The sequence below is a fragment of the Talpa europaea genome, assembly GCF_964194135.1.
Source record: "Talpa europaea genome assembly, chromosome: 6".
NCBI lineage: Eukaryota > Metazoa > Chordata > Mammalia > Eulipotyphla > Talpidae > Talpa > Talpa europaea.
The window spans coordinates 78,421,987-78,444,092 of NC_140072.1; positions in this window are offsets into that span (position 1 = coordinate 78,421,987).

Sequence of the window (22,106 nt, forward strand, 5' to 3'; positions counted from 1 at the left end):
AGAGCTGCTGTGGGAAAGACCCACAAACACTTGAGTGGTGCCTTCAAATAGTCCAGTGAGGGTGGGGATAGCCCCAACTCAGGTCTGCTTTATGCATATGAGGTTTTCAGTCAGTGATTGATGGAAAGTATGGCAAGAGTGATTAATCAATGCTGGATGTTTTTTGACTTGCCTACAGTTTCATTTCTTCTCTGCAGTAGATACATCTTAGCTTGTCTGAAAATGCAGGTGCATCTGGAGGCATCTGGGGCTGAATGTTCATCAGCCTCCTGACTGGATTTTACTCAGACATGAAATAGTTCCATGTTTGTTTGTTTTTATATATTATTTATCTACTAGCACCACTATCCTTCTCTAGAACTCTGGCAAAACTGAAACTCTGTACCCATTGACCTCTCCTCCAATCACATGGCAACCACCATTATACTTTGTCTCTATAATTCTGACTGCTCCAGATACCTCATATATATGGAGTCACACAGGATTTGTCTTTTTCTGTGTGACATTTCATTTAGCTTAATGTCTTCAGAGTTTGTCATGTTTTAACATGTGTCACAGTGTCTTCCTTTTTAAAGCTATATAATACTCCATTATATGTGAATACCACATTTTGCTTATCCATTTATCTTTTGATGAATACTTGGGTTGCTTCCACATTTTCATAACAGATTATTATAATCACAGAACTCCCCAAAAATGTATTGCTCAATATTCAAGATGATGGCTGAACTGAATAAATCAATTTAGTATATAAGTGGTGATTAATGAAATAGTTTAAATAATTGATGTAGCACACATCCAAATCAAGAACAGGGTTTTGAAGTAAAAAAAAAAAAAATGTACCTTAGCCTATTTTTTCCAAGGTCACAGCAATATTGGGAATGGGGGTTCTGAATCAGGTTGAGGTGGATTATAAAAGATGAGACACAGAGATGTTACAAACAACAGCTGATGGTAAGGCAGGAATACCTGTGGTCCTCTTCTTCTAGTTCTCTCCTCTTGTCAGCCCTTCTGATGGGCACCCAGAGTTGAAAATACCCTCAGGGACTTATGCTAATTAAATTCATTCATAGCAACAGCTGCATAACCCAGGATGCAGATTAATTCATCCACAATAGTGTCAAGTACAAGTTTCCTCATGGAATTATTACTGGAACCCAGCCCCTTCAGCAGTCGGAGCCAGCTGTAGCAGTGGTAGTCTTTCACCCTGCTGCTCCACCACAAGTCAATTGTGGCAGTTGCTCCTTAGAGATCTTTTATGTACAGTGTACTTCCTGGATCATGGAATGGACCAATCAGGTGCAAGCTATGAGCTGATTGGTGCTAAATGGCCCAATCAGCAACAAGATTGAAAAATGGTCCAATCAGATTTGTGAGTGGAGCACCCTGAAAGAGGATGTAAGCCAGGGTCACGGGGAGCTGAGGATTGGAGAGGTGATGCCAGCCCCCAAACTGGAGAGCCCACTCCAGCTTCAGTAGGAAGAAAGAAGACAGTTCCAGCCTCCGAAGGAAGAAGGAGAAGACTCCATTCTTGGCCTCTAGAGAAAGAAGAAAGAAGCATCCAACAGCCAACCTCTGAGGAGGGAAGAGAAGCCAAAGACTTCTTTCAGAGACTGTGTCTCCAGTCCTGTCTCTGGCATCGCCTGAAAGGAACACTAAAGACCCTGGGCCTGATGTCTCAAAGAGCTGTATAGCCCAACTAACTCACAAAGAGCTGTTAGCACTGGATATCTCTGACACCACCTCTGAGGGACCAGTAGTGACCATCACTACTGGCCAGTGCTGTCCAGCTCTCTTGGCGATTGGTGGTGACCATCACTATGCTATCTGGGTGAGATAGCCGGCCCACTTCTGGATGCAGTAAGCTCTTTGTTTCCCCTGCTTGTAAAATAAAGCCATGGTTGTTGTTCCTGGAGCCTGAGGTCTCTTGCAATTGTGTGCACAGGTGAGAACCCACAGGCAGTGACCTGTCCACTTATCAGGCACTGTCTTTTGCATGACTATAGCCCATAGGCCCCTATTGGGTGAATATTATATTACTATAGCCTTTGGCTTTGGTGTTTGGCCTTTTAGCCTTTTGGGGCAGCTCCCTTGTCTCAGAGCCCAGGCAGGTGGGTGGCCATTCCATCCTTCCATCTGGTTTCCTGCCCTGCCCACCCCTGTTTCAGAATAACCTACACAGGAATTAAGTTATCACCAGAATGTCACTTGTTAGCTTAAATCAGAACAAATGAAGTTAAATATAAATAAAAAATTAATTAACCATGAGGGTGTAACCATCAGGATTTGTATCTCCATGGCATGGCAGGGGTGGGTTTGGAATATTTATGTTCATAGGTTGTGTTTCTGGTCAGTGCAAGAAATTCAGAGACACCTGGTGTTTTCCAATTTCCCACTTCTGCTCTTGGCTAATCCTTTCTGTTAATACATTTAATTCGGAGGCAATGGAATAATTAAATTTAGCTTTCTTAATTACAATCACATTCTGAACATGCCTCCCAGTAGTTCTAGTTAATAATTTCTTATGTTATTTTTCCAAGGGGCTAAACTCCTACAGTCTGTGTGGGTTTTGTTTACTGAACTCTCACAGGTTCATCTTGAGCCATGATTCTGGTGGGGGAAATAGAAGATCATATCAGTGTAGCTTCTACATTAAAATTCTGGTAGGATTTTAATTAGTTAAAAATGAGCAATTAAGGTCTGTTTTATAGACAGTGAGGATCAATGTATGGTAAGTATATGTGTGTTGTGAACTCCAGACTACCTCAGATTTATTGCAAATTCACTTACACTTTGAACATTGTCTGTAGACTGAAAAATAATAGTACTTCATATAAATATATTCTTTTGCACACTTCAGATCCAGCTGTGATAAAATATGAATTATTCCATAATATATTATAATGAAATATTAATATTATATATTTTTATAGTCATAGTAACTGAATTCAACATTGAGGGTAAAGTATTTTTTCAGTTTGCAAATTAAAAAAGGATAAGAAGTAGCTCCTTATGAAATTTTATGTATTCAACATGCCAGACACTGTTTTAAACATTTTTTTTTGCATAGAACTGGGGTATACGCCAGAGATGTGGAGGGTGAGAAGATTCACCTGAGACAGAGTGGGGAGCAGAAAAGGCATATCTACTGAAATACACCGCTAAGTGGAGCAGTGGTGTGACAGGCCAGGGATCAAACTCAAGCCATAGCAGTGATAATATTGAGACTTAATCCCTAGACCACTAGGGAGGATCCTAAGCATTTTTTTTTAAATTCATTTAAATTTCACAGCACTCCCAGAGGTAAAGACTGTCTCGGCCTTATGTTACAGATAATGGAGTTGGGAATCAGAGGAAGGAGAATAAATAGGCTCAGGTCATAAAGTTAGTATTGGCAAGGTTGGGAGATGGACCCATAATCTAACTCCAACATCCACACTTTCAACTACACTGGCTATCCTGTTTCTCTGTTACAAGAAAGGGTGTTTTCATGTACTGAAAAAGAGTTGGAACCCTCTGTTCTAAAATATAAGTTAAATACTGTAAAATTCACAGTGTGGAATTCTTAGTGAAACCCAACTATAATCGTTTGGCATGGCTGTTTTAAACTGTGAAATGTTCATCAAGAAGAACTCTGTCCTCCTCATTCCAATAAAACATAACTCCCACTATCTTAAATTGCTCAATGTTAATTGAAGTCATTAGCCCTGTGGACAGGGTAACATTTGTCTTTAACTCCCTACATTCTTGTCATTGAGAATAAAAAACAGTTTAGATTAAACATATTATTCTCTTTAAATATTTGAGGTATGGTTTCATTGGAAAGGTTTCCTAGAATTTATCAAAATTTCTAAAAATAAATCTCATCTCCCTGAAATTCTCCCATCATCATTAAAATCTTTCCACTTTTAAAAAACTCAAGAGTGGGCATAATCATTGGCCTTCTTTGATAGATTTGTTTATTCTTTCAACAATTATTTGTTTATATGCCAGGGACAACTAAACACTAGGCTTAGTGGGTGAACAAGACAATAGTAGTCAGAGAAGACTTTCTGGAGGAGTTGAAAGAAGATGATCCTAAGTTTGTAGGATTATAACAATCAGCTGGCCAAGTGTTGAAGGTGGGGCAGAAGATTAGCAGGGATAGAGAAAACAGAAAGAAAACTAATAAAATATCTCACTTGTGGGTTTCCCTGGTGGCACAGGGGTTAAAATCTCACAGCTATCAAGCTATTGCCAACTACTGCAGCATGAGTTTGATCCCCAGCCAGGGAGTTGACCCACATGACACAGCAGATCTCTCCTATCTTACCCACTGCTCCCCTCAGCAATGTATTTCAGTCGATCTGCCTTTCTTCTCCCCGCTCTGTCTCTGGCGAAACTTCTCACCCCCTGACACCTCTGGCCTACACCCCAGTACTTATATTCATAAATAAATTTTAAAAATCTTTTAAAAAATATCTCACCAGCTTCTTAATTCAGTATGTGTAATGGATTGAATGGTGAACTTTGCAAAAGATATGTCTACATCCCACAGTGTGACTTTATTTGGAGAAAGAGTCTTTGGAGAATTAAATTAATGATCTTGACATTAGATGACCCTGAATTATTCAAGTGGGTTCTAAATCTAAAGATAAGTGTCCTTATATGAGACACAAAGAGAAGGCCATGTCAACACAGAGGCAGAGATTAGAGTTATACAGCCACAGCCAAGGAATGCCTGCAGTCACCAGAAACGGGGAGAGGCAAGAAAGGATACTTCCCTAGGGCTTTCAAGAGAGCACAGCTCTGCCAATAACTTTTTGGACTCGATTTTGAACTTCTGGCCTCCTGAACTGTGAGAGAATAAATATCTGTTGTTTTTAGCTACCCAGGTTTTGCCAACTTATTACAGAGGCCCTAGGAAATGAATACAAGATGGAAGAATTCCAGTTTAAATGAGAATTTCTAAATTAGAGTCTGAGGAAATACAGTTCATTTCTTCTCATGGATAAAACTAATTGCTAAATATTTCTTGGATGCCTGAAGATTAATAAAGTAAATACATTTATTTCAGGAGCATCAATTTGCACATCATGAACAAAAACATTTTTTTATGCTCATAAGTAGAAGCCCAGGCTCTAAAATAAGAGTTGAAAGAGATCACAGAGATCATTTGGCCTAGCCTGTCCCCAGCCTGTGATTAAACCCTTTTTGGTAGCGTGTAGCTGGCCACCTTCCATGTCCATCACTTACATTAAGCTCAAATATGCCTTAGGATAATTTTCACACAGTGGTGCCAATCACTACCTTCTGAAGTCTAGGAAAAAGACATTTTATCTATCTTTTACGAACAGACTAGCCAGTTTTTCTTTAGCTGTGATTTGTGAAAGTTTTTTTTTTTTTTTTATTTAAGAGTAATTTTTTTTTTTTTATTCTTTGCATAGAAGAAATAGGGTTGGGCCTTCTTTCTGGTGGTGCAAGGGATTGAGACATAATCTATGAAACTCTCTGTAGTCACTGCAGCACGAGTTTGATCCCTGGGCAGAGAGCTACCCACATGGTGCAGCAGACCTCTCCTGACTTGCCCACTGCTCCCCTCAGCAGTGTACTTCAGTCAATCTGCCTGTTCTGTTGCCCACTCTGTCTCTGGTGAATCCTCTCACCCCCCGCACCTCTGGCCTGTACCCTAGTTCTTGTATGCATAAATAAACAAATCTTTAAAAAAGAAGAAAAAGAAGAAATAGGGTGTAGGCCAGAGTTATAATGGTGAGAGGAATCATCAGAGTCAGAGTATGGAGCAGAACAGGCAAATCCACTGAAATACACTGCTGAAGGGAGCAGTGGTAGAGAGAGAGGTTCCCTGGGAGGGGATGGAACTAAGGCCATAGCAGTGATAGTGCTGAGAATTATTTTTTAAAAAAATAAAGAAATATATGTGGATTTTTAAAAAATTCTAGAAAATATAAAGAAAATAAAATTACCCATTATGCCACCCTTGAGACACACATTGTTAACATTTTACTGTATTTCCTACATAACTATTTTAGCTTCCATACTAACTATCCCTTGTTCTTTAGTAGCACCTCACTTAAAAGGGCTTCTAGATTTTTCATCACCCTGAGCAGTGTCTCTTTCATACATTGCAGTTGGTCTTTCATAAAATGTGTGAATTTAAAGTGATGAAGATGCTCCAAGTACAGTTTCTTTTTTTTTTTAAAGATTTGTTTATTTATACATACAAGAACTGGGGTATAGACCAGAGGTGGTGGGGGGAGAGGTGAAAGCATTCACCAGAGACAGAGCGGGGAACAGAACAGGCAGATTGACTGAAAGAGGACTTTTCTTATGGTTATGCTCTTAAGAATTCCCGTGCTAAGGTTAAAAGATGAGAATCTTCATAATATGATAGATCAGATTCAAGTGTAGATTCCATTGATTTGTGGTCTCTGTATTTCAGGCTATCCATTGCAAAAGAGGAATAATCATGCCCCTTTGAAATTTTGTTGGAAAGAATTAAGGAAGGTGTATAAAGCGTTTGTTATATGACATGAGAAAAAATATATAATAAACTATGATAGGTAATGTTTATTGAGTCAGGTTCTGTTTCATTCTCTATCAGTACAATTAGCATCTTCGTTTACAGACAAGGACTATGAGGCCCAGGAAGGTTAATCTAGTCCAGTTGACACATTCTGGAAGGTAGCAGTGCCTAGGCAGTCGGAATTCAGAGCCAGTGTTCTTCACCTCTATACCATGTTGTATAGCAAGTAATGTAACTGTTCTACTTCTCAGCATCCTAGTGTTAACAGTAACTATTTTGAAAGTCTGTAACTGACTCATTTTAAGTTTGTTATTTATTAATAAAATTCTTAACTGAAAGCCACATATGTAATAGAATACATAAACAAATACTAGTACAGTCATATAATGGAATGCTATCAAGAAATGAGATATCAAGTCGTGCATAGACATGGAAGACTCTTAAGTGAATCAAGTTAAGTAAAGCAGGGTCTCCCTGGTGGCGCAGGCGGTTGAGTGCAGCACTGTGAGACTGGTGCCGGTTCAATTCCCGGCCAGCCGTGGAGATGCCCAGATGGCGTGGAAGCCTTCTGTCTTGCCCGCTGCTCCTCTCAGCAGTGTGTTTTGGTCGGTTTGCCTGATCTGCTCCCCGCTGTGTCTCTGGTGATGCCTCTCACCCTCCCTCACATCTGGCCTGTAACCTGGTTCTTGTATAAAAAATAAAAATAAAAAGTTAAGTAAAGCAAATCAGTCTATATAATTACATTTTGAAAAAGGCAAAACTACCGAGGTGGTAAACAGATGAGTGGTTGTCAGAGGGTCAGGAGGTGGGGTGAACAGATGAAGCACAGAGGACTTTTTAGGGTGGTAAAACTCTTTTGTATGATATTATAATGAGGGATATATAGCACTAAAATCCATAAAGTTTTATAGCACAAAGAGGGAACCTGAATATATGCAAATGAAAAAATTATTTAGGCGGTTAGGTGATCCCAGAATGGAGTGCAGAATTTGGCAAAAGAATCTTACTATATTATAATTGTGTGAAGCAACCTCATTGAAAGGGGTGAATGTAAAAGATGCTGATCTGAGTAAGAATTCATTTGTAAGACTAAAGGCAAAATAAAATGGTATACACACACTGCACTCTAGTTGAAAAAGTCATTTCTCAAGGGAGTGCAAGTTAACAATTCTGAAACCACTATACATATATACAGGAATTGAACAATTCAGTAAAGAGATGGCAGATGTGGGAGCCAGGTTTCTCACTGTTGAAGTGGAAGGTTTCAGGTTAATAAGGCGTGAAAGATAGAATGATTCATGTGGTACTGAATTAGCGATGGACACATCAGCATGAACACATGTTTGCTTAATAGGGACACATGTTTACAAGTAGAAATATTTGTGTGTATATACACACATATATTTTCCTGATCTTGTCTATTTTCTTAAGAGGACCTACAAGTGATGACCCTTGCCCTCTGATAACAATAAGCACACCTAGGGTCAGGATTTTGGTTCTTGGTTTCTAATACCATTCTTTATTTAAAAGAACTCCATTTAAAGGGTTTCCTTGAAGAAAAGGCTGATTCTGTTGTAATACTTGTATTCTGTAGTACAGAAAATATACATGATGAATATCTTGTAGTTCTAGAAAGAAAGTGCATCAAAAAGAAAGAAAAGAAAATTTATGATGAAGAAGTTAAAAGGTCATAGGAATCAACTGAGAGTTCCCAACGGTGAAAACTGGAACAATTTGAATAAAAATAAATAACATAGTATTGAATTATAACCTAAATAAATATACAGAAGTCTACACTGATGTAAATAAATGATTGGACAAATGAATAAATTGAGAATAGGCAAATCTCTAGTGTAGAATTCTAAGTAATGTAGGTACTCCACCACAAGGAGGTGATGTGTATCTTCCCACCTTTTGATTGTAGGCTGCTCATAGTAACTTCCAATAAGTACAGTATATAAAGAGTGGTGTAGGCAGGGGAAACTTACAGTGAAAAGAACTACCTCAGACAGGTGATCAAGGTCAATATTATTAGTGATAAGGCATGCTGATAGCAAGTACCTTTGATGGAATGTCTGTGATTTTCCTCCAAACCCATACCTCATCAGACAAATTCCAGTTAAGGAATACTCTACAACACACCTAACTGATCAAAAATGCCAAGGTCATCAAAAATAAGGAAAGACTGAGAAACATTCACAGTCAAGAGACACCTTAGGAGATATGGCAACTAAATATAAGGTAGAATCTTGCATGGATCTTGGAATAGGCAAGGAACATTAGATAAAAACTAAGAAAATCTTATTCTTTCTGGCTTATTTTGCTGAGCATGATCCCTTCCAGTTCCATCCATGTTGCTACAAATTGCATGAGTTTATCTTTTTTGATTGCTGAGTAGTATTCCATTGTGTATATATACCACATCTTCTTGATCGAGCCATCTATTTTTGGGCATTTGGGTTGTTCCCACAGATTAGCTATTGTAAATAGTGTTGCAATAAACATATATGTGCAGGTGCCCTTTTGAATTAATGTTTCTGTGTCCTTTGGGTAAATACCTAGGAGTGGAATTGCTGGATCATATGGAAGCTCCATCTTTAGCAGGTTGAGGAATCTCCACACAGCTCTCCATAAATACCGGCTGGTCTCACTCATAGCAGGAATTTAGAAAACCTAAATAAGGGACCAGGAAAAAGATTAATTATGATAAAGTAAAAATCAAAATCAACAAACAACTATAAACCAGAGACGCACTACGGGGGAGATGGGGAGGAGGGATTAGGGTCAAAATAAGGGAGGTGGGAATTGTATGGGGAATATCACCAAGATGAAAATGCATACATTGTGCAAAAATGAAAAATGATGTAAAAATTATATAAAATAAAAATAAAATTAAAAAAACGAAGAAAATCTGAATAATGAAACTAGTGTGGGTATGTGGAACTTCTCTCTACTGTGATCACCATTTTTTCTGTTATTCTAAAACAATTTTAAAGTAAAATTTTATTTTCATAATTCTTGATTTTTTTTCCAAATGAATGACCACTAATTAATGTCTAAGTTTCAACAATGTTCACCATATTGTAACTTAGGTAATTATTGCTTAGACCAGAACCAAGTATGATATTATGTTTCCTATATAGTTCTTAGATTTTCCTGTGGCTTCCATTTCATTTTCTTCTTGTAATCTTTTACAATAATTCTCTGTATGTTTTTCCAAAAGTTCCATCATATCAGGCAGTTTTTCATACCCCTATTTTTCTGGAAAGCTTGCCTCACAGAGTCCTCCTGGAACTAATGAAGGTCATCTTGTGAGAAAATAATTTAATGTGGCTCAGGTATTTGTCCTTCTGGAGGTCTAACCTGATTTAAGCATAGTATTTAAGGAAGTTGGAAGAATGAATGAATTCACACACACTATAAATGTCCTTTCCTGCTTTTCCTAGTTAATGTTTGTTGGGTGAAGTTGATATAATTACTTTCTAAAGGAGAGGAATTTACTTTCCAAAGTAAAGTTACGTGGTATTTCATTTAGCCCTGGCAGACTTGATGCCTTCAAGAAACTTCTGGGATGCAGCAGCCATCCACCAATAAATCAGTGTTGCTGGAGTATGGCCAATTAACCAAGTATAAGTAAATTTACCTAATTATACCACCACCCAGTCTACATTTCTTCTTTTGATGCACAATGAATTCAGGAAAGGCTCTGTCAAATTCATGAACTTCAAATACAAAATTTTTTATTCCTTTCCATCTAATATTCCTAAACAGCAACAAAATGCTCGGAGGACAGAGGAACAATTTTTTTTTTTTTGCACAGTATAATACCCATTTTGCACAGAATAATATTTTTTTTTAAAGATTTATTTATTTATTTATTTATTTATTTATTTATGCAAGCACTGGGTACAGTCAGAAGCACGGGAGGGTGAGAGAATTCACCAGAGCCAGAGCAGGGAGCAGAATAGGCAGAAGAACCGAAGTACACTGCTGAGGGGAGCAGCGGGCGGCAGGAGAGGTCTGCGCGCCATGTGGGACCCTCCTCAGGTGGCCGGGGAGCAGCCAGGGATCGAACCGGCGCTGCAGAGGCTGCGGGCAGCTTCGCAACCCAGCGCTCAACCGCTGTGCCAACCGGGAGGCCCCAGAATAATATTTTAAATTTGCCCTCATGAGTATCATTCACCTCTCTTTAATTTCATATAACTACTACATACCACATAGTAAATGTCCAGTATTTTCACTGAAATTGGTTGATATATATACCATCTTAATATGAAGTTCAGTTTTACATTCATTTTAACTTTTGCTTTCTTCCAGATAGAAATATTTGTTTTGGCTATATCATGGGAGATTTCCCAGAAAAAGTTTCCGTTTTGGCTATTAGCAAATTAGTTTGCTTCCTGTCTCTAACTCTGTGGAGACAATTATGAAAAGATTAACTATAATCTACAAGCTGCTGGTTTGTTTTTCATTTCCTTGCATTTCAAATCTGATTCATTTGTGTATGCTAGTCACTTACATGATAGACAAATGCTTGATAAATGTTTACTGATTTGATTTCATTTAGAAAAACACCTTATAAGCAGAACACTATGCAGTTTAATTTGCAAAATTGGCATTACCTTACCTTGTCTCTGAATGTTTATCAAAATACAGAAAGTACTGCATGACCTTGGGTGCAAATGAGTCACTATATCCCCCAAAGGCACAGAGATAAACATCAAACATTGAAGTGCCAGGAAATGAAGAATTGGATCTACCTCAAAACCACCAAGTTCCCAACCCTTTTAATCTTGAAATAACTGCATCATCATTATTACCCAATTTTCCATATACTTTCACATACATCCTAACTTATGTTATCTACCTGCAACCTTGACCAGAATGTTTTTACTGTTAAAGGCATTAGTTTACTGCTAATGTTTCAGTAAAAGCAATGAGGTTGCAGGAGGTTTCTGGCACTTGTCAGGGCCTAATAGTAGCTTCTTTGTCTGTTCAGATTCTCCAAAGTTTCTCCAAACTCCTTGCCTCTTCTTGGATAGCTTGTTGCTCTTCGACATGCTGGGTTTCAGCCAGGTCTGGTCCTCAAATCTCCCCACAAGCTATTCCCTTTGGGCAGCCCCAGGCCAGCAGGGAGCATAGTGACTCCTTATCCTCAGCAGTTAGGCTTCCAGAAAGTTGCCTGTCTGTTTTGTAAATCTAACACACTGATATAGAATTTCTAATTACAGACACCAAATTCTCTCTCCTAGGAGATCTGAAACTGCAAACTCCACTCTTTGTTAAGACCTTTTGTTTTCATTAGAAAGTCCTTGCCAATGTTGGCCACATTTCACTCATTTGATCCTTCTTTTTTTTTAATCTTTTCTCAACCAGACAAATGCATAATGCTTCATTTGCTGGATGGCCAGGCAATCCATTTTCAAGTTCTACTTGGACATAATGCTCCTGCCTGGCCAACATGCCATGTAAAGTGCCCCAAAGGTATTTCTCAGGTTCTGGCAGGACTACTTCAATGTTCCTCAACAAAGTCCTTACCATTGCAAAGGAGATTTAGTTTAGCAATGTTAGTGTTTCTTCTCTGAGTCTTAGACACCAGACTTGCACAGTGTTTAATGATGAATTTATTCTTTAATTTTTTTAAGATTTATTTTTATTTATGCATACAAGAACTGTGGCCTAGGCCAGAGGGGTGTGTGGGGGGGTGTGTGTGAAAGGATTCACCAGATACAAGAGTGGGGAGCAGGACAGGCAGATCTACTGAAATACACTGCTGAGGGGAGCAGCGGGCGAGACAGGAGAGGTGTGCTGTGCCTTGTGGATTAGGTCCTTGGCTGGGGATTGAACTCATGGATGGCAATAGCTTGATAGCATTGAGACTTTAACCCCCGTGCCACCAGGGAGGCCCCCTAATGCTGTATTTAGATGTTAAGTGGTGGAATTATGAAACACAAACATCTTTTGGCAAATGACCTTTCTAACAGATGTATATTTAAATCTTCTTGCAACATTGTTTCTTTGGCTTATTTATATATTAAGGTATTAGTCAGTAAATGCTACATTTCCAGCACAAATGGAGACATTGGCCTATAATTGTGCATCAATGCGGAGAGGTGGAGAGAAATTCAGGGATTATAAAATCAAATTAATACTCTTTTTCTTATCCTGAGTAAAATTGATATACACATAGTTTCTATTTGGCATGTACCCCAGAAACTTGGGTAGGTGCAGAGTGACCCCCAGATAATAGAGAAAAGGACTACTGAGGCCTGGCTCTGACCTGGGCTCTCAATAGAGAGGGTCCTGGCCTGGGAAAAGGCAGGGATAAGGGATCCTGGAGGAAGCTGCAGAGGAAAGCAGACAACACAGAGGCTTCTGGCTGGGGTCCTTGCTGTCCTTTGGAATTTCTGTTTTGCGTTCTCTGAGGAAGAAATACTATAATAGTAAAAAACTGAGGCAGATTCAGATAGAAAAAAAAATCTTCTGCCAATTCTGGGCACAAAACTTTCTATTCATTCATTCATTTGTTTGCTCATGGTTTATTCATCATATTTCTTGAGCAATTATGATCCTAAGTGCTGTACTAAGTTGACACAGCACAGGATGAGTCAAACAAGTTCCAACTACAGTTTAATTTCCAATAGGAGAGGTAAAGAGTTAACAAGTAAATATTCACATGATTTCCAGTTTATGATAAATCCTATATGAGGGTGGAGGTCATTTTACTAGGGTGGCCAGAGAAGGCCTTTCTGAGAAGGGTAATATTTTAGCTAAGAAGCAAGGGGTGAGAAGGAGGACCTTAGTGTATGAGGATCTAGGGAAGAGACTTCCTGACAGAAGGAACAGGTAAGTGCAGAGACTCTGAGATGGGAATGACCTGAGGCATCTGAAGAATTGAAGAGGCTGGAGCAGAATGAGTGAGAGAGAGTGGAGGGATGAGTTGAGTGTCAGAGGCCCCACCATTTGAGATGGTTCAGGGCATGGCAAGGAGTTGATATTTTCATTTTGTTACAAGAGAAATGGAGAGGGCAATCAGTAACTTGAATTGCATTGCGCTTCATGAAATACCTACTGCCTGGGAAAACCATTTAATATTCAGGGTCATAAAAAGAGATCAGATTGTGGATACTGTGCTAAACATTCAGATTATGTTACCTCTCATAACCACAACCCTGAACTTCTTTTCTGACAGACCCATTTGGAATTTATCAATTAGAATCAACTCAAAGGTCATGAACTTCACCAACCCTCAATATCTAATGGCACCAGTCACCTATGGTGGGACCTTCATTCATTTATAAAATATTTATGAAGTACTTGTTACTTACTAGGGATATTGTAGTGAGCAAGATGAAAACATGCCTTGACGTCATGGAACTTATACTCTACCTAGAAAGAGTGACAATTAAAAAGACAAAGCACAAATTGTTTTGATATGATAGGGAAAGTATTTGCAGGAGACTATAAAGCAGTATGATCAAATAACCTAGATAAGGAAGACCTTCTGGAGGAAGTGATGTTTAAGCTGAGAAGGAATACTAAAGAAGAAGGCCAGATGTACAGAAAGAGTTTTTCAACTGGAAGGAAAAGCATATCACCAGAGATAAGAGAGAACAGAGCATATTTTAGGAAAGTTAAATCATTTCATTATAATGGGAGGCAGAGTACAAGGTTGAGAAGAGAGAAATGAGGCAAGAGATACTAGGAACGAGATCCTGAGGCTAGATAGTGAAAAGTCCTGTAAGGGGGGGCCTCCCTGGTGGCGCAGGGGTTAAAGACACAGTGCTATCAAGCTATTGCCAGCCAGTGAAGCTTGAGTTCAATCCAGGCCAGGAAGCTGACCCATATGACACAGCAGCTCTCTCCTGCCTTACCTGCTGCTCTCCTCAGCAGTGTATTTCAGTCGATCTGCCTGTTTTGCTCCCCACTCTGTCTCTGGTGAATCCTCTCATCCCCCAACACCTCTGGCCTACACCCCAGTTCTTGTAGTCATAAATAAATAAATCTTAAAAAAAAAAAAAAGGAATTCAGCTGGGTCTTTAAAAAAAAAAGTCCTATAAGGGTAAAAGTCCTGCACTTTATCATGAGGGTAATAGGAAATCTCTGAAGGGTATGGAAAGGTATTGGGAGTGGAGGATGATGTTGATAGGGTGTCATTTTATTAATTCAGATGAAAGATGATAGTGATTTGACCAAAAGAGTAAACATGAAGATGAAGCAAATTGGACTAGAGTGCGCGCGTGCTCTCTCTCTCTCTCTCTCATTTTTTCTCCCTTATTCCATCACTCACTCTTTCTCTTCTCTGTCTCTCTGTCTCTCTGGAAATTAAATAAAAAATATACAGAGAATGAAATTGATGCAGAGAGAAGATGTAGAGTCTATGATAGGTTGTGTGAACCAAACTTATAAAGGAGCAAAACCCAAGAATATGTAGATACTGAGGAAGAGGAAAGATACACAAATAAAACAGAGAATGATAAGGATAGTAGAAAGAAAGGAAGAGCCAGTGTAGCCCATGAAGAGGGAGCAAGTGGCAGTGCCTAGCCCTAGCCCAGTTCCCAGCAAACTTCTAGGCTCAGTTCCCACATGCTTCAGTGTTATCATGTATTCTGTTCATGAATTCCCATGACCCCATCTCCATCATTACTCCACATAAAGGAGTCTCTCCCCCTCCACACACAACTAGTTTGAGTTTTATTTCTTGCAACTTATAAAACTTAAACAAAACAGTAATTATGTAATACAAAAAAATTCTCCAAGGAGCTAATTAATTAAACCAATGTGAATTAATGTAGTTTATAATGAAAATATAACTTCTGAGAGATCATAGATGTCCACCTCAAGATGGTTAAACCAATTATAATCAAAAAGTACCTGGAGAGTGGAGATACAGAACAAAGGGTAAAGAATAACTGTGATGTCTGATGGACTCACCTCTCTCCAATTCCTTCTTCAGGAAGTGGTTCTGAATCATAAGAAACCACTTGTGAGGCAAGAGCACACAACCCTGGACGTGGTTACCTAAGGAAACATGAGCCAAAGAAGCAGAGAAAGAAACTGACTCTTGGGAAAGAAGCAACCTGGTACATTCTGGAGAAATCAGATCAAACAGCAAAGGGGGAGTGAAGGGTGACTGGAAATCCTAGGTGATCAATAATGTTGGACATCAGGAGGAGGGGGTAGAATGGATAAGGCTCAAAGAGGGGCGACAGTTGGAAGTTCAGTTTAGTTGGGTACAACATAAATTAAGCAACCTACCACATTTTGGGCCTTATGTAGGGGATAAAAGATAATGATCTGCTTCAAAGCACAACCAAACATGTGCAAGACTCATACTTACATACTTAATTGTTAATAGAGTAGAAGCTTGTTATGGAGTGCTGATCAAAGAGGAAGAATTGGGACACAAGTCAAAAACTTACACTATAATACACTCTTTTTTTCTTTTGCTAAGATGCACACAGAGTCCTTGCTGAACTCCTGAAGATTGATTGATTGATTGATGGATGGATTGATTTTTATGGAACATAGTTTGAAACAATTTGAAAACTGTTTCATTACTGAACCAAAAATAAGCTGTATGTCCTAAACTGATAATAGTAGGGACAAGTATTTCACATCTGGCCCACTCATGCTAGAATAACCAAAGGCAACATTTAAAGTTGGTCCCACTGAGGACACTCCTAAAATTTGGTGCCTAAACAAATAGGTAAAATCCTGATCCTATTTGAAGCATACATGAATTGGCATTGCCAAAGAAATCAGTGAAGAGGAAACACTGTTTTAGAGGAAATGAAATCTGTTGCTTTTGGGGCTATTATGAATAAGTACAGAAGTTTTTAAAATATACAATAGAACGTTAGTGAGGTAGTAAATAAAAAAAGTAAATGCTGTGAATTTCATAGAAAATGGTAAATAATGGGGTTCTAACAAAGGACATAAAAGGATAGAGTAATGAGCAAGTTAGAAAGTAAAGATTAAGATTAACAACTACCTCAAATTTACCCAGAGCCATACAAAAACTGACCAGTGTTATTATTAAGTATGTCATTTAAAACTGTAATATAAACTGTATCTCTATTTATGTTTTTCTTTAAAGGGCTTAAAAGATAGTCATTCAAGGATGATGAGAGCTCAAATCTGAGAATCACTGGCCTTTAATCCTTGTGGTTTTAAAATATTACCTCTGGTGATAATGTGTAGAGGGAAAGCCCTGGGAAAAGACATATGAGGCTTTTGAGAATTTTTTGTCTTCCATCTATCCTCTCTTTTGGTCTCTTTTTCTCTCCAGTCTTTACCCTTCATCTCTTCCACATAGCAAGTGGTTGGGAGTTGAGTTTCATGTATTTGATTGATTACATATGCCTGCAAGCAAAAACATGATGATCAGATGATAATCTAAAACAGAAACTAATTAAGAAAGTCAAGAATAAATGAATAGCTTGTTATTTCCAAATAAACACTAGTAAAATTAATTTTTTGTATACTTAATAACAGATTCTATATTATTATGCTGATAGGCAGGCATAATTGGTAAACAATCAATACGTAACTTCTATTATTTTTGATTATGCAATTATACTTTTGCAGCTTAGAACTTTCATTTTGATGCACACAGCGTCATCATGACCAACTTGGGTTTGAATAAGGAGAACCTAGGTCAGAAGTTGCTGAGAGAGCAGAACATATGAAAACAGATCCTGCACTCCTGGCTTCTGGAGGTCTTGGTTTAGAATGAGAGAAAGATGAGACACTAGAGTAAAGGGAAAATTGTTCATACCAAGGCAGAAAGGTTAAGATAGGAATTAAAAGGGATTATTTTTAATTTAATTTTATTTTAATTTTTTTATGTTTTATATATTTTTTACATCATTTTTCATTTTTGCACAATGTATGCATTTTCATCTTGGTTATAGTCCCCGTACAATTCCCACCAGTTTCTGCTTGGGTAGGTAGACCTGTTCTTTGACAAAAGAGAAATCCTGAAAACACTTAAATGTGTTCCTTAGATATTTTCAAGAGTAAGTAAAAAATTTTCCTAATTTCATCTGTCACCTTCTCTCACTACCTCAAAACAATTACGGCACCCCAAATTTTTTTTAACAGGTAGTAAAACTCTCATTCCACAGTTAGAGGCAAAGCTTGATAAGCAAACTAGCTAGCAGAAGTAATATGAAACTCTTTCTCACTAAAATGTTATTGGCTGATATTGGACCCTTTGCCATTTTGATAGGAAAAAGTAAGAACAGGAGGGCTCTGGCATGAGAATTGTTTCCAAAGAAGGAAAGGAAGCATACTAAATGGTAACAAGAGAAACAATTAACATATATTGAAAACTTATGAGTCACATTCTGTTCTAGGACTTTCTAGGACCTTCACACGAATGAACTCATTGAATTTCCATAGAACCATGAATATGATTGGCACTATACTAACTCCCATTTTATTGATAAGGAAACTGAGCCACAGAGTGGTGAGGTAACTTTCCTAGGTCATGGTGTCAAGGTCCAGATTTGAAATCTGGTCTTCCTAGTGCTAACATCCATGTTTTAGGCCACTGATGAAAGAAAAATATGACTCAGAGAGAAGTTGTCCATCAGACAAAACTTCCCTTCATGGTTGATGTTGTCTAACCACCTCTTTACTTCCACATGTTAGGGGTAAGGTGGAGTCCTAGGCAGAGGTGCTTCATCTTTCCCCAGTGTTGGCTATCTGTACTAGTGCTGGAGTGGTTACTGTATTCAAATCTATGGAACATTTTGATACTTTCTTAGTTCCATGTGCATACCACTATGCTGCCTGATTCAGTAATCCTATTGCAGTTACTTAAGCTCTCTGTGCTTCTGAGTCCACATTGGAAACTAGGTTATTTCTACTTGTCAACTTCCTGACTCAGAGGAATGCAGAAGGCTAATGAGCTGATACTTGCAAATTGCTTTGAGCCATAAACCAGGACTAACAACTTTTTTTTTATATTCCCCATACAATTGCAACTCCCTTATTTTGACCCCAATCTCTCCTTTCTCCGCCCCCAGCCCCCATAGTGTGTCTCTGGTTCATAGTTGTTTGTTAATTTTGACTTTTTCTTTCTTACAGTTATTCTTTTTAATGGTCCCTTAGTTAGGTTTTCTAGATTCCTGCTATGAATGAGACCATTTGGTATTTTTCTTTTTCTTTCTGGCTTATTTTGCTGAGCATGATCCCTTCCAGCTCCATCCATGTTGCTGCAAATTGCATGAGTTTATCTTTTTTTGATTGCTGAGTAATATTCCATTGTGTATCTATACCACATCTTCTTGATCCAGCCATCTATTTTTGGGCATTTGGGTTATTTCCAAAGCTTAGCTATTGTAAGTAGTGCTGCTATCACCCAAAGCAGTAATAGTGAAGGCAAAGATAAACAGCTGGGACTACATCAAATTAAAGAGCTTCTGCACAGCAAAAGAGACAATAACCAAAACAAAGAGAAACCCCACCAACTGGGAGAACATTTTTGCACACAACACTAATGATAAAGGACTGATCACAAAAATCTGCAAAGAGCTGATGAGACTCAACAAAAACAAAGAAATAATCCAGTCAAAAAATGGGCAGAAGAACTAAAAAGAAACTTCTCCAAAGTGGAAATGCAAATGGCCAACAGGCATATGAAAAAATGTTCAACATCACTTGCAATCAGGGAAATGCAAATCAAAACTACCATGAGATACCATCTCACACCAGTGAGAATGGCACATATTAAAAAAAAAAAAAAAACTAGCAACAACAAATGTTGGTGAGGATGTGGAGAAAAAGGAACTCTCCTGCAACCTGGTCCAACCACTATGGAGAGCTGTGTGGAGATTCCTCAACCTACTAAAGATAGAGTTTCCATATGATCCAGCAATTCCACTCCCAGGTATTTACCCAAAGGACACAGAAACATTAATTCCAAAGGACTAAGTGAACTTTTAGAGAACAGTATGATTTGGAAATGGTATTTAAGCAGGCAAAAGCTGTATAATATCTTCCTAGTAGCTTCTGTAAGTGTTCTTGCTTGAGCTGCCTGAATACCCTTTAATACAAAAACTGTTGGTCCACTATCATGGCTGCCTGAATTCTTCTCTAGTCTTAAAATGGTGCCACTCAAATAGAGGATGACTGTCTCTTAAATCTGGAAGATGCCCAATAGTCTGGGATTGTTCAAATTATGTGAAGATAAGCATTTCTAATTTAAAATGAGTTTCAAACTAGGAAATCCATTGCTTATTTTAAAAGATTTAAAAGAACTGGACCTACTCCAAGAAAACCTTTTAAACTAATAGCAAGCATCATACCTTAGCATTCAGTTCAAATGATAGTGATCTAATTGACACCACCAAGGGCAGAATCAATTGCAAAAATGATGTTGTTGTTGTGGTGGTGGTGGTGGGGTGTGTGTGTGTGTGTGTGTGTGTGTGTGTGATGACTTATAGAAAAGATATGGGGGGAAAATATAAAGATGTGGGTAACAAGATGGCCAAGACAAAGAAATTGGGAAGAGAAAGAATTTCAGCTGTTGGGATGATTAAAGCCCATTGGACACAAAAAGCATAAAGTCAGGTTTTTGTTGTTCTTGTTGTTTTTTAAGAAAACCATGTCTGGGCCTCCCTGGTGGCACAGGCGCTTGAGTGCCGCACTGTGAAGCTGTCCGCAGCCTTGGCAGCACCGGTTCGATCCCAGCCGGAGGGTGAGAATCCCACATGGTGAGGCAGATCTTTCCTGTCTTGCCTGCTGCTCCCCTCAGCAGTGTATTTCATCAGTCTGCCTGTTCTGTTCCCTGCTCTGTCTCTGGAGAATCCTCTCACCCTCCCATGCATCTGGTCTGTACCCGGATCTTGTATAAATAAATAAATAAATCTTTAAAAAAAAAAGAAAACCATGTCTGATTAATCTACACTATCTAGTGGAATTTTCCTTCCATTTTTTTTTAGAGCATGGAGGTATTAGATACCAAATAAAACAGACAACAAAAGCAGAGGGGGTGGTCATGATCTTTTTTTATATTTTACATCATTGTTCATTTTTAAACAATATTCGCTTCCCCCCACCCCCTCAGGTGTAGTCCCATAGAGTTTCCTTCACCAGTGCACCTGTGCACCATCACCTCAGTCCACTGTGCTCCTCCCTCCCTCCCTCTGATCCCTCTCCCTCCTCCTCCCCTGCAGTATGTCTCTGATTTATAATTGTCTGTTTGTGCTTTGTTGTATTTTGTGCTGTTATTATTTTTTTACGCTAATGTCTTATTTGGTTCCCTGATATTCCTGCTATGAGTGAAACCATCGGATATTTTTCTTTTTCCTTCTGGCTTATTCCACTGAGCATAATTCCTTATAGCTCCATCCACGTTGCTGCAAATGGCATGAGTTTATCTTTTTTGATTGCTGAATAATATTCCATTGTGTATATGTACCACATCTTCTTGATCCAGTCATCTATTTTTGGGCATTTGGGTTGTTTCCATAGCTTACCTATTTTAAATAGTGCTGCAATAAACATAGGGGTACAGGTGTTCTTTTGAATCAATGCTTTTGTGTCCTTTAGATAGACCCCTAGGAGTGGAATTACCGGTCATATGGTAGCTGTATTTTTAGTAGACCGAGGAACCTCCAGACAGCTTTCCATAGTGGTTGGGTGTTCATGATTTTTTTTTTAAAGATTGATTGATTGATTGATTGATTGATTTATACAAGCACTGGGTACAGTCAGAAGCACAGGAGGGTGAGAGAATTCACCAGAGCCAGAGTGGGGAGCAGAGCAGGCAGAAGGACCCAAGTACACTGCTGAGGGGGAGGGGAGTAGCCGGTGGCAGGAGAGGTCTGCGCGCCATTTGGGACCCTCACCCAGTAGCCGGGGATCGAACAGGTGCTGCAGAGGCTGCGGGCAGCTGTGCAACCCAGCGCTCAACCACTGCGCCACCGGGGAGGCCCGGTCATGATATTTTTAATGTCATTATGAACTCAATAATTTAACTTTGTAAAAAAAATTTAACCTTATATCCATGTATCCTAAAGGAGGAAGTCATATTTGGGGGCAGCCATGCCTCTCCACACCTGAAAAAGGAAGCAATCATTGTGAGCTAATAAATGAACATGAACAGTGGGGACTAAGGTGGCAATTTATTAGCAGAAATGGAGCAAACTAAAATTGCCTACAGAAAGAGTTAGAGAGAGAAGAAAGAAATTGAACAACAGAAGGACTGCGGTAGATGGTCAAGACCATATGGTATTAAGGAAATGCAAATCTAAAACAAGGAGGGAAAGAGAGTTTTTTTCAGACTGCTGCTGTGATATAAACCATTGCAAATAAAAGCTATGACATATTTGAGAAAAAATTTAGATATAAGAGACTTGGTGTGTTAAAACCAAGCCTTCCTTTTAGGTAGCAGTTTCTCATACCTGCAGATTCTTCTCTTTAAGCACTCGAGATCCTCTCTATTCCTCATGAAAGGGAAAAAACTGATGTAGACTCGTTAGTGTGAAAGTAAAGGAAGGCATAATCTTTCTAATATTTGCAGATTAAAACTTTATCTTTCTGTGTAAAGGAATTTTCAGGATGAAAGCAG